A 13,580-nucleotide genomic window follows, 5' to 3' on the forward strand; every position below is an offset into this window, starting at 1 on the left:
GAGGAAAATACAATTGATATTAGCACCCTATAAGGAGTGGGTGACCTCTCCAACATCAACTAAATGATGAAACCCCAAGGAGGCTCAAAACCTCTGAATCACCCTATCAGACCATGATCAGCCAAAACTCCCAAAATCTTTTATCCTTGAAGCCTCTTTCTACCTGCTAGGATTTTGAATATCTATTAAGTCATCAGTTCCTCAGGCAACAGTCAGCATCTGCCTAGAACTTTGACCAAGTTCCCTGCCCTCATATTCTAGACCTGTTTGACCTAGACAAGAATCTTATAAACACCCAACTAGCTTAACCAAGTTCACCAACTTGTGTCCATCTTTCTTGAAGATACCCTTGTTTTGTGATTTTCTTCCAAGTTTGTTTGCTTCATTTTTTCTCTACCTGCTCTATCTCATACTGTTTCTGCATTGAGGCTCCACCTGGCAACCATGCTTGTTCTTTCCTTAGAAACTTGATGGACCTGTGGTCTAAGGATAAATAAATAAATAAACAAATAAATAAATGAATGAATGAATGAATAAGTAAATAAACAAACAAATAAATAAAGTCTGATAAAGAGGTAGGGAGTGAAAACTAGAAGAGTAAACATATTGCTATGTAAGGAGAAAGAAGAGATTGCCCTGCAGGAAAGAATATCTCAGAACTCTCTCAAAGAAACTTTCTTTAGGGTTTCATAGCTAAAAGTTGGGGAGAGTCTACATCAGCTCTAGTTCAAAACTAGAAAATTTAGAGATGAACAAAACATATGGGTCCATTACCATAGCTATTCCAGTTTTAGACAATTCTGGGAGTTAAAAAAAAAAACAGAAGTTTGGAGAGGAAGAAACCTAAATTTGAATCCTGCCTCTGATATTAATTATATGTTCTTAAGCTGCCCACTTAACTTCTTAGGGTCTGTTTCCTCCTCCAGAAAAGGAAGCAATTGGATTAAATTCACTCTAAGATCCTTTCTTAATTAACTCTAATGCAGTTCTATTGGACTCTTGTTAGCCTGAGTTGCTTAATGCTACCCATGGGTCCATCTATTGGTTAAAAAGCAAGAGTTTATAACATTTTTTGTTTCATAGATTCCTTTGGGAGTCTGATAAGGACTATGAAGTCATCTCAAAATTATGTTTTTAAATACATGAAATATCTAGGAGTATCAAGAAACCAATCATAATTGATAGTTATTAATTTTCTTTAAGTTCAGGAATTCAAGATGTCTTCTTTAAATTCATAATCTATGAAAGCTTAATTTAGTCCTAAAATCTTAGATTTGGAAGAATTTAGAGGTAAGCAAGCCTAGTCTCAGAATCAATGCAGAAATTACTTCTAGTAGGAGCAACTAGGTGGTGTAGTGGATAGAGCAGCAGCCCTGGAGTCAGAAGGACCAGAGTTCAAATCCAGACTCAGACACTTTACACTTACTTAGCTGTGTGACCTTGGGCAAGTCACTTAACCCCACTGCTGTGCAAAACCCCCCAAAATAATAATAATTTTAAAGATAATAAGAAATTACATATGGGCATTCAGCTTCTGCTTGAAAATTTCTGAAAACATCAAGCTCACTACTTAGCAGAATAATCCATTCTAGTTTTCAAGAACTATGATTTTTGTTTCTTCAAAGTTAATTAGTCCTTCCTGTACCTTCTCTCTGTTGGCCCTAGTTCTGTCTTTCAGAGTTACCACAATAAAATTTCAATCCCCCTTCTAGGTGACAACATAGTAGAGGTCCTCTAAATACTGCATCTGTTCATATAATCTGGTTTCTGAATCCTTAAATATTCTATCCCTTTTCTTACCATATACTCTAGTTTGTCAATATCTCTTTGGTACCAAGATAGGACTACAATATTCCAAAGGTTGTCTGATCAGTGTAAGGACTTTTCTAAAGAATTTCCAGAATTAATGTGGATGCCTTGGGCAGATATTCTCCACAATCTTCTTTCTAAAGTTCTCTATCTTAATAATAAGTCAGATAGCATTAATGCTAAGTACACCCTTTTTTAATCTTTGTTCTCTTCACTCCCTCTGACCAACTCTGAGCAGATCAGCCCTTGGCTCTCAAGGTTATAAGGGATGAAAGGCATCTAGCCACCAGGTTTGTTCTCAACGTCCTATTTATATTCACAGTATAGTGCCAATTTTTCATGCTATTTCTGAGATAGCTGCAGAGATTTTTGTATGCCTCTATGTGTGGATTTGTATACACACACACACACACACATATACACAAAACAATGCCATCCATATGAAGTACAGTTGTAGGATCTAAGAAGAAGATAGCTTTAAAAAAAAAAAGGAGATAGCTTACCAAGGAACATGATCTTCCCATATATAAAGGGTTCTTGTGTATAAGAGGATCATTAGGACCAGAGGGGAAAGCTATAGGGAAGTAAAATTGGTTCAGAGAAGACCTTTTCAATAATTAGCTATCCAAAACTAGGAGATGCCTTGTGAAGTAGCAAACTCCCTATAACTATAACCATATATATATATATGTATATTCACTTTTTTTTTAGGTTTTTGCAAGGCAAATGGGGTTAAGTGGCTTGCCCAAGGCCACACAGCTAGGTAATTATTAAGTGTCTGAGACCAGATTTGAACCCAGATACTCCTGACTCCAAGGCCGGTGCTTTATCCACTATGCCACCTAGCCACCCCTATGTATTCACTTCTAACATTGACTATAACTACCATTCTATGCAAATCACTCCATATGCCTTAAGCCATCCCCTACAATTTAAAAGAGATGCCATGATACAATATTATACTATGAAGTAGATTTGGGATTGCAAAATCTAGGCTGAAATACTGAATCTATTAATTTACTGCTTGAAAATCCTTGGCTAACATAATTAACCTTTCTGGGTCTCAGTTTTGTCATCTGTAAAATTAGGGAACTGAATCTGATGGTCCCTTTTCTATGGCCCTATGATCAAAGGAGGCAGTATGGTAGTGGATACTGAATAGAAAGTTACCCTGAGAGTCAGGAAGGACAGGATTCACGTCTCACCCCTGATAAATACTGACTGAATGACACTTGAGTGAGTTGCAACCTCTATAGGCCTCTCCCTATATAGACTGGTAGAGAGAGCCTAAGAGCTCCTTAAGCAGATAAAATCTCAGATCTGGTTAAAAAAATAATCTGCCAAGTCATAGACAGTTTGAGATCTGTATCAGTAGAGTAAGTTTCTAAACTGAGAGTTTCTGACACATTGAGGAAATCACAGATGTAATCTAATTATTAATCTAATTCCTAAAGGCAAAATTTCATCATACTTCTCCTTTGCATTGTGTGTTACTGCCCACCAAAGTCTTCAAGCCATCCCTGTAGAACATGTGTATGCAATAAACACCTAAATTACATGAAGCATAAGATTTAGTGCAATTAAAAATATGAATCTCTAGAAGCAAATTTTAAAAGGTTTCTTCATTGTATCATGGACACACAGCCACCTAAGCCTGATAGTACAGGCTCTGCCTACATTGCCTATTTATTACATTGAGGCAAGCATTGAGTAATCACTCTGGAACTAACAATCAAATGTTAAAAGAGAACTGAAAAAGGTTCTGATATGAAAGTATCACAAGCATGACTTTGCAATCTTCTGATTCTGTTTCAAAGAAAACAATTAACTAGACTGGAACTTTGCAAGTATTATATTTTTGATTCTTAAACAAATACAACTTAATACAATGATCAGAGAACACACTTCCTGAGCAAGAATTGGATTGAGTCTACATTGCTACAGAAACTTTTTGCTGGCAGTCATTTAGAAGATCCCCCACATCCCAAGAAAAACTGTCTCTGAGGGGATATGGGAAAACTAGCACACTAATGTAATTGTGAACTATTCTAATCATTCTGGAGAATAATTTGGAACTATGTCCAAAGAGCTATAAATCCATGCATACCCTTTGATTCAACAATACCACTACTGGATCTGTATTCCAAAGAGATCACAAAAAAAAGAGGGGGAAAGACACATGTACAAAAATATTTTTAGCAACTCTTTTTATAGTGGCAAAGAATTGGAAATTGAGGGGATGCCCTTCAACTGAGAATGGCTGAACAAATTATGGCCTATGAATGGAATGGAATATTGTTTTTCTGTAAGAAATTATGAGCAAGTGGATTTCAAAAAACCCTTGAAAGATTTACATGAACTGATGCTAAGTGAAGTGAATAGAACCAGGAGAACATTGCACACATTAACAGCAGTATTGTGTGATGATCGACTATGATAGACTTAGCTTCTCTCAGTAGTTCCATGGTCAAAGACAATTCTAAAAGATTTATGATGGAAAATACCATCCGCTTCTAGAGAAAAAACTGAGGAGTCCAAATGCAGATCAAAGCATACTACTTTCACTTTTTAAATTTTATTTTATTTTTCTTTCTCATGGTTTTTTCCCCCTTATTTCTGATCTTCTTTCACAACATGACTAATATGGAAATATGTTACTAGTATGGAAATATGTTAAACATGATTGAAGAAGTATAACATATCAGATGGTTCACTGTCATGGGGAGGTAGGGGGAGAGAAGGGAGGGAGGAAGAAAAATGTGGAACTCAAATCTTACCAAAATATGAATGCTGAAAGTTAGCTTTACTTGTAATTGGAAAAAAAAAAATTTTAATTTAAAAAAAAACTGTCTCTGAGCTAAGAGTCTGAAGAGGGGATGGGTGTGTCCAAGTGGCTGATTTGAAAATTCATTCATAATGTGCATTCTTCTACAGGAAGTGTGTCCCTGGAAGATCTGAGCCTTTCTACACTATTACAGCAGCTTTCCTTTCAGAGTTTTTTTTTAATTTCTCAGTAAGATTAGGGACTGTCCATCAGGATCCGGGGAATGTGTAGGCTGTGATCCCAAGTAGAAAGAAAGCAGGAAGCCAGTAAAGAAAACAAGTTTGAAATTAAAAATAAAAATTATCATTATACAAATCTGTAAAGATCAGATTTCCCCCCCCCCATTTTCTCATAAAAAGAATTGAGAATGACCCACTTTAAATTAGAGTCCTAAATTCATAGAACAGCTTTTTGGAGCAGAGCAGATACTCTCTGCCTGGTGATTAATCTTAAACCAGTTAGTTGCAGGATATAATTTGAACTGTGTTTCCTGATATGGTAGTCAGTTCTCGAGGTAATGTGAAAAAAATGCCTTAAGATGTCAAGATTCCCCTCCATTCTAGAGCTTCCACTTTTCAACAATCTGAATCACCTTCCCCTCCCGTCCGCCGCCGCCTGGGACTCTTTGGGTGGGGGAAGGGAGTGTTTGTAGGATGAAGAGGAGGGAAGGGGGCTGCCAGAGCAATTTGTATCCGCCGTCCCAGGAGGGGAAGGAAAGGAAGAGCGAATTCCACATCCCCAGGCCACGAGCAGAACAGATGCTGCCCCTTCCTCCATCCCTTCCTAGGGGAGGAAGGCATAAATCCAGGCTTGCCAGTCCCCCACCTAGTCTGGTCCTCAACGCACGTTATTCAGAGAAAGTAGACAAAAAAGAAAGTGAGGCAGCCTGCGCTCACCCGACTCTCACTCACACAGCCCGGCAGCCCGCAGCAGGAGCTGGAACTTTCTCCCGGTAACCCGGCTCTGTCTCCCCAGGCTGCTGTCCAGCCCCCGGCTTGGCTCTCAGATGCCCACCGGGTCCAGTGAAGGGGCACACGCCTGCTCCAGTCTCTTCCCAGTCTTGGACCTCAAATGCCCCCTCCCCACGCTCTCATAGGAGGGCAAGGAGGTGGTGGGCAGGCAAAGGCAGCGGGAGAAACAGAGAACTCTGACAGGTACCCTCTGCAGGGGAGGAGGAATCGAGGGGAGGGGAGAGGAGAGACTGCCAGACCTGTCTTACCTCTGCAGGGGAGGCGCCGGGTGGGCGCTCACACTGACGCCCCTCTCACCGGGGCCAGAGCTGACTCGACACCTCTTTCCACTTCTGCCCACCCTGGCCGCCCCGGGAGGCCCGGCGCCCCGGGGCGCCCAAAACCCTCTGGTGCGGGTCCCTCTCCCCTCCTCCTTCCTCCCGGCCAGCGCAGCCACCCGGCTATTTGTAACGGGCGCCAGAGAAGACGTCAGAAGAGAAACTCCCCACTTAGGGGCCGCGGTTACTGGTGCCCGCGCTCGCTACTGGTTTGTTTCAAATTTGGGCGAAATCTCGAAAAGGAAACCGGAAGCCCTTCTTTTTCTTCTCTCAGCCTCCTTCATTCTCCCTGTGAGTCTCATTGCGCTTCCCCGCCCCCAGCCCGGATTCCCCTGGCCCCTGGCCGCCGCTGGCCCGGGCTCGCTGGCCCGGGCTCGCTGGCCCAGCTCACGGGTGGGGTCGCATTCTTCCCACTTGGAGCAGCTTCCTGCACCCGGCAAAGATGCTTAGCTCAGAGGGATGGGGGCAGGACTGACACTGCCCAGGCCCAGAGGATAAGGACCCCACCCCACCTCCACTCCATCTTTTCTTTTTTTAGGATCTCCAAATAGCTGACAGGGACCCCTACTGCCTCTCCCGTAGGTAGTTCGAAAAATTCTCCTCCTTCCTGCCACGTGTGTTCCAAAAATATCCAGCCCATCTCCATGAACCGGGGGCTCTCAACAGCCGCCTTCACCTGCGTGCACTTCAGTGGGGTAGGTCATTGCAGAGACTGATAATGCCAGAAAGGTGAGGTAAATGCAAATTGTTTCCCCGGGAAGAAAGAGAAAACTCCCAAGACTTCTCAGAAATATACAAAAAGTGTCCTTGATGGACTTTCCGGCTAGTGACCAGTTTTGACCAACTTGGATATCCAGGTCGTGGGCTGCAGGTGTGTGGAGGCAAACTTACCTGCTCCCTGAGCAGAGCAGCTGCCGCTGGTGTTGGCTCCTGGCCCACACAGCTGATTCCTCTTCAGTTTTAAGACAGAAGAAGTGGGAGGGGCGAGGGATGGGCAAAGGGATTGCTTCCCCTATTAGGATAAACTTTGTACAAGGGCATCACCTTACAGCACAGAGAAAGTGGAAAGGTATTAGACCCAAGCCCCTGGCAAATGGGCACATTTCCAATAGTGAAGTCCTATAAATCCATGAAATACCTCAGGATAAAAGGTGAATCTGACTATTGGCCCTGGCGACTTATATACCTACACAACTGAGAAGTCCGTATAGGTGCAAAACTGAAAGGGGATATGAGTAGCAACAAGGACTTCAGAAGAGGAAGAAGGAAAAGACTCAGGTCTCAGAGAGGTACTTTTTTTGGAGGAGATTCTTAGATGCAGAACTAACTGAAGCATTCATCTCTTTGGGACTCAATTTCTCAATTGAGCAAATAAGGGGTCTCTCTGAGTATTAGTCAGCCTGAAGATCTACGAATTCAAGCAAGGTTATTGTTTAAAACTTCCTTTTTGATTCCACGTCCTCAGTAGGGAAATAGTCCCATTCCATAGGAATTAGAGAAAAGGAAATTTGGCCCAGCAAAAATAATACTACAGATTATTGTTTTGTTTGAACATTTCACGGATTGTGGTATGGTTTTTTTGAAGTTTTTAGGGCAATTGGAGAGCCATGAGAGTTAGTAATAACTACAGATTTCATTGATTTAGGGAATAGGACACTTCTCTTGAAAGAAAACATTTTGAGTTTTAAAGAAAGGACTCTTTTGCTTCCTTTTGATTCTAGGATAATTAGGATATAACAAAAGTTAAAGAACAACGAACCTCTTCACTCTGGCTTATGAGAAAGATTAGGGAAAGTCAGAGATGGAAAGTCCCAATAAAAAGCAGAAATCTTTTCAGTAAGTCCCCAACATCCTTGCATATAATGGTGATTACCATGTTGAAGATAACAAGTCATTCAGTTGTCTCTGATGGCCAAATGTATTACCTTTAGGGGTTCATGAATTGCAAATATATCTTGAGATCCTATAGTCAGGGACAATTCCCCCCTTTTCTTCATTCAACCCCCTCCCCCTCAAAAAAAAGGAATAGAGAAGATTCTGGTGTGGTAATGAAGAAAGAAATAGGTTTTTAATTTTACTGTTAGAGGAAACGATCTATCAAGGCAAGTTTGAAACAGAATGGTCTAGAATAATGAGAGGTTAAGTGACTTCTCCAGGCTGACTCAGAGCACATGTATCAAGGATAAGTTTTCAAACCCCACCTCTTGGGAGCATTAAGTACAGGAAGGAAAATAGTAGGGCATAAAAGCAGGAAAGGCAGAGGGGTGCCAGATTGTGAACATCTTTGAAAAGGCACACGAGTGCTTTTGACTTGGTAAATGTGGTCTTAGTCCAAATGATTGTATCCCGAGGAAAACTGAGGTTTGGCATTTGGAGTATGTTCAGAGTTACTTTGCTTGCCTAAGGTCAGGTAGACACAGAAGTCAGCAGTTTCACAAAGGTCAAAGAAGCAATTGCTATTCCACATAGTACTTCAGCCCTGGTGAAGAAATAGCTGACAGCAGGAATTTGATCCACACAGAAACTGGAATTCCTATGAAGCTGAGGAACCCATTTTTTTAAAAAGCAAGTGACTGGGTAAAAGAATAATAGTTTCAATAGATACTCTAGATTATGGGCAAAAAAGAACTATGATTCCGCTAGGGAGCAAATGAAAATTTCTGAGCAGTAACATAACAAGATGTCAGCAAGATTAGTCTGGCACAGTTATGTAGGATGAATTGTAAGTGAAAGAGAAAGAATGTAGTTGTGAAGGCATAATGAAAAGTTATCATAATAATTCAAGCCACTGGCAATGATATGCCCCCAAAATGACAAGCAATGGGAAGAGGGAGGAGGGGACAGATACAAAGCTATTGCAGGGGTAGAATTAATTCATCTTGGTAATAAGACCATTTAGATGAGAGGTGAAGGAGGAGGGACAGAGCTAATAATTGTGGGTTTTCACAGAGCCTGGATCAGGTGTGCCTAAGAGGAAGTAGAAGGGGCAATAGCAAATAGCTATTATTTTTAGGAAATGCAGATAGCACTCATAGTAAGAAATTAAGTAAATGCTCATTAAATGACTGACTGGTTATCTGGTTGACATTATAAATCATATAATGCTCTCATCAAGATGTGATAGGAAGAGAAACCAAGATTCTATGAATGCCTTGAATAACACTAATATCTTCAATCATGAGCACTAAATAAATGGTGATGCCACTGACAGATAATAATATAGTCAAAGGATCAGGTTTAGGAAATGATCCAGAAATAAGGTCAGCTTTTAAACATGCTGAACTAGAGATGGAACATTCAGTTAGAGGTATTGTGTAGACATTTGGAGATGTGGATCTAGAGTTTAGAAAAGAGGTCATAACAATAAATATTAATATAGATTTGGGAATCATCTTCATGAAAGTGATCATTTAAATCATGAAAATGAATCAAGTCACTAAAAGACAGAGGAACAGGGAGCCAAGAACAGAACCTCCTTGGGGAACACCTTTCCTTAGGGTTTGGGAATAAGGGCAGCAGAGATGTTGATCTTCTCAACTAGACTATGACTTACTTCCTTAAAGATGAGGTTTATGTCTTTCTAGTTCAAAGCTGATCACAACCTGAGTCAGAAAAATTTTCAGAAGTCATCTAGTTCAATATGCACTGACAAGAATCCCTTTTACAATATCCCTGATAAGTGGTCTAGCCACTGTTTAAAAACCTATAGTGAAGGGTGGCTAGGTGGCATAGTGGATAAAGCACCAGCCTTGGACTCAGGAGTACCTGGGTTCAAAGCCGGTCTCAGACATTTAATAATGCCTCGGGCAAGCCACTTAACCTCATTTGCCTTACAAAAACCTAAAAAAAAACCTATAGTGAAAGGGGAAGGTAGGAGTGGGGTAGGATGGAGGGAAGGATTCACTACCTTCTAAGCTATCCCATTCAACTTTATTTTTGGTTTTGCAAGGCAATGGGGTTAAGTGACTTGAACAAGGTCACACAGCTAGGTAATTATTAAGTGGTTGAGGTTGAATTTGAACTCAGTTCTTCCTAGCTACAGGGCTCTATCCACTGCACTACCTAGTTTCCCCATCCTATTCAACTTTTGAGATGGTTAGAAGTTAGTTCCTGAGTCTCCTAGTCAAAAGTAATTGATAGCAAAAAGTTTCCTACAACTATGTAATTTTTAGAGAAAATGATCATTCTTCTGGCTTTTCAGAAGTCATGTATTGAAAAGAGTTCTTAAGAAAGTGAAGGTGAAATGAGAATTGTAATTGCTTAAGTCTTTGCACCTTTTGAAATTTAAACATTTCTTTTTGTTTAGAAAATAGCTATCCTATACCTGATCTACATTGTGCATTAAATACCTTTTTAATACATTTAAAGGAGAGCCTATGAGTTCTTATTGTGGTAGCTCAAAAGAGATATGAGATATGCAAATTTAGAAACATCCTAAACAGTCATATGGTCTATATGTGCCCTACTTTGTGGAAGTGGTATGACTGACCACATTGGATCATACTGCATATTGACTCCAATATCATGATGTCAATTTGGTCTTCTTCAAGCACAAAAGACAAAATAGAAGGGAGACCCTAGACATGTATCAAATCTAAACTTTAGATTATATTACCCAAGGTTCCAGGATTGAGTCATAAAGTGTCAGGAACAATAACAAGAACCTGATCTCTTTCTTTACGGGCATAGATATTCCAGGATTAGGTGTAGTACACATGAACCCAGAGCTAATGAATTAGGACATGCCCAGCCTATCTTGAACAATGGTACTTTACTATTACATTTACCTTAATATTAAATTATCAACTTGTGGTGGCAGAAAGTTAACCCTATATTTTTCTTTTGCTAAAATGAATTATTCTGTTTTGGAAATCTCTTTTTCATTGTTATTGGGAAGTCAAAACTAATCCCATATTTTGCCTTCCTTTACCCTATGTATTTTACAAAAATCAGCAAAAAAGATAAAGCATGGCCTTATGGATTTGGACCATTAAGGCTAATGACAGAGTAGCCATTTAAAGAGTCCCTCCCTTCCCTTGAAATGCAAGAAACTGCCCTCTAAGACCAGTGAATTTACCATAACTATGTATCTTCTGAACACTATAAGTACCTATGAGATATGGGTCATATTCTAGGGTCCATTGGCCCCTAATGAGCACCTTTTCCTTATATGCCACTTCCTGCTGTGGCTTATCATCATGGATTAAAATAAAACTTTTTATTGACTTGAGTAGTCAGCAATGGGTTTTTTTTCCATGACTTAGTAACTCCTTCTATATCTTCTCCTTAAGGTCAAGCAAAACAAGTGTAACACTTTTACATGTCAGTCCTTCGAATACTTGAAGAAGACATTCATGTCTACCCTAAGACTTATTTTTCCCAAGCTAAACATTCCCAGTTGCTTCACAAGACATTTCAAGGCCTTTTTATGTCTTGGTCACATTTCCCTGGAGGATCTACAGCTTCACAGTTTTCCCACCAATAGGTTCCTATTAAGCAATAATTATATAAAAGAGCTCTAATTGTCATAGAACTTTCTCTCTGCCTCCAGTATGCTCCTAATATAGTTATAATCTGAATTTGGGTGAACAATTTTCTACAAGGGATCATTGGATATAAAGATGGAAGGGACCTAAAATATTATTTTACCCAGATCAGGTCCCTTGACTTTTTTGGACTTTACTAATTATAAAGTAAATTTGGTTAAATGTAGTTCACAGCTGGTAAAGTGGAATCCATATGTTTCCTTTGCCTATTAAATTAAACATTTTAGTTATAAGACTATAAACTTGTGAATGGGGTGTGTACTTAAATCTATGTGGTCTATATAAAAAATGAAATTGTATACAAATTTGATGTATAGACATGAAAGAATGTAATGGAGGAGAGAAGACATTGAAGGTAGAGTCAAGGACAAAGGTTTGGGACTAATCCTAGTTTTATTCATTCATTCATTTATAACAAATTCACTTTTTTGAATATTATTTTATCTTATTTTTTAGTTACATACAAAGATAGTTTTCAACATACATCTTTTTGTAAAATTTTAATTCTACATTTTTCTACTTACCTCCCTTCCTTCACCCCTCTCCAAGACAGTGAATAATCTGATATAGGTTTTCTTGAGCAATCATGTTTATCATTTCTATATTAGTTGTGTTGTGGAAGAGGAATTAGTCTCAAGGGAAAAAATCATTAGAAAAAGAAAAAAGATTGCACAAAACAAGTTTTAAAGAATGAAAATAATAGGCTTTGGTCTACATTCAGACTCCATAGGTTTTTTTTTCCTCTGAATGTAGATGGCATTTCCATCACAAAGTCTTTTAGAATTGTCTTTGATTATTGAACTACTGAGAGGAGCCAAGTCCATCATAGTTGATCATCATACAATGTTGCTGTTAATGCGTACAGTGTTCTTCTGGTTCTGGGCACTCAACTTAATATCAGTTTATGTAAATCTTTCCAGGATTTTCTGAAGTCTTCTCACTCATTTTTTCTTATAGACAATAGTACTCCATCACATTCATATACCATAACTTGTTCAGCCATTCCCCAATTGATGGGCATCCCCTCAGTTTCCAATTCTTTGCCACTATAACAAAAATAACTGATATATATATATATATATATATATATATATATATATATATATATATATATATATATATATATATATATATATATATTTGTGCATGTGGGCCTTTTCCCCTTCTCTATGATCTCTTTGGGATACACACCCAGTAGTTGTATTGCTGTATCAAAGGGTATGCACAATTTTATTGCCTGTTGGGTAAAGTTCCAAATTGCTCTCCAGAATAGTTGTATCAGTTTACAATTCCAATAGTGCATCAGTGTCTTAGTTTTTCTACATTCCCTCCAACAATGATCATTTTCCTTTTTTTTTGTCATTTTAGCCAGTATTATAGGTGTGAGATTTAATTTACATTTCTCTAATCAATAATGATTTAGAAGAAACAAATTCACTTTTAAAAGAATATTTTTTTTTACCAACAGTGGCAATTCAATTAGCAAAAACTGCAATTAGCACAAATTAAGTTGAAGGGAGGGAGGAATTGTCTTAGCTAGGAGAATATTCCAATGCCGGGTTATGTTACATGAAGAAGCTAAGATCTGTTCCTCAGTGAATCCTGCAGGACTCATTTGATCCATGCCTCTAAAAGACCAGGGAAGGAAGTATAGAAACACTTCTCCCCAGAAGGCTGCATACATCCCTTCTGAGGGAAGAAATGGGAGGTCTGGGAGATGCTGAACTATGGGGTCAAAGCACTGTTTGTAACACACTGGTTTCAACTCTGCACTCAGATGAATTTTTTAATCCTATATCCCAATGGAAAGTGGCATTATACCACAATTAAACTCAGGGTGAAAAGGGCATATCCATAAGCATGAGAATGTAAATCTCAGAAATAATCATAGGACACTTAAATTCTTCAATGATCCCCCAGTATCCTCTTGTAAATTCTCCCTTCAGACTGTGGGAAAAGTTGTGGGTAAGTGAAGTGTATCATCCTGTTAAATTATAATCCAGTCAGGGCCCATGCACCAAGTGAAAGAAAGATCTTTTGTTAGAGAATTCATTCCAGATATAATACTACCTTTGAAACTGTAAAGCACACTTTTGACAAAAGGAATACCTTT

General features: G+C 39.1%; 1 long non-coding RNA gene across 34 annotated transcripts in view; it reads right to left on the minus strand.

Moving 5' to 3' along the window:
• The window catches only part of LOC141504332 (uncharacterized), a 1,263,877-nt gene extending 1,257,023 nt beyond the window's left edge, over positions 1-6,854 (minus strand). For 10 of the 34 annotated variants that reach the window (XR_012473302.1, XR_012473299.1, XR_012473306.1 and 7 more), the window contains exon 1: positions 5,853-5,997. This is a non-coding gene — a long non-coding RNA (uncharacterized LOC141504332). Of the gene's footprint in view, positions 1-5,529; positions 6,004-6,812 lie in introns of those variants that run through there. The other 24 variants (XR_012473290.1, XR_012473313.1, XR_012473314.1 and 21 more) reach the window with 12 other exon arrangements.
• Positions 6,855-13,580: the final 6,726 nt, after the last annotated feature.

This window comes from Macrotis lagotis, chromosome 1 (assembly GCF_037893015.1).
Source record: "Macrotis lagotis isolate mMagLag1 chromosome 1, bilby.v1.9.chrom.fasta, whole genome shotgun sequence".
Classification (NCBI taxonomy): domain Eukaryota; kingdom Metazoa; phylum Chordata; class Mammalia; order Peramelemorphia; family Peramelidae; genus Macrotis; species Macrotis lagotis.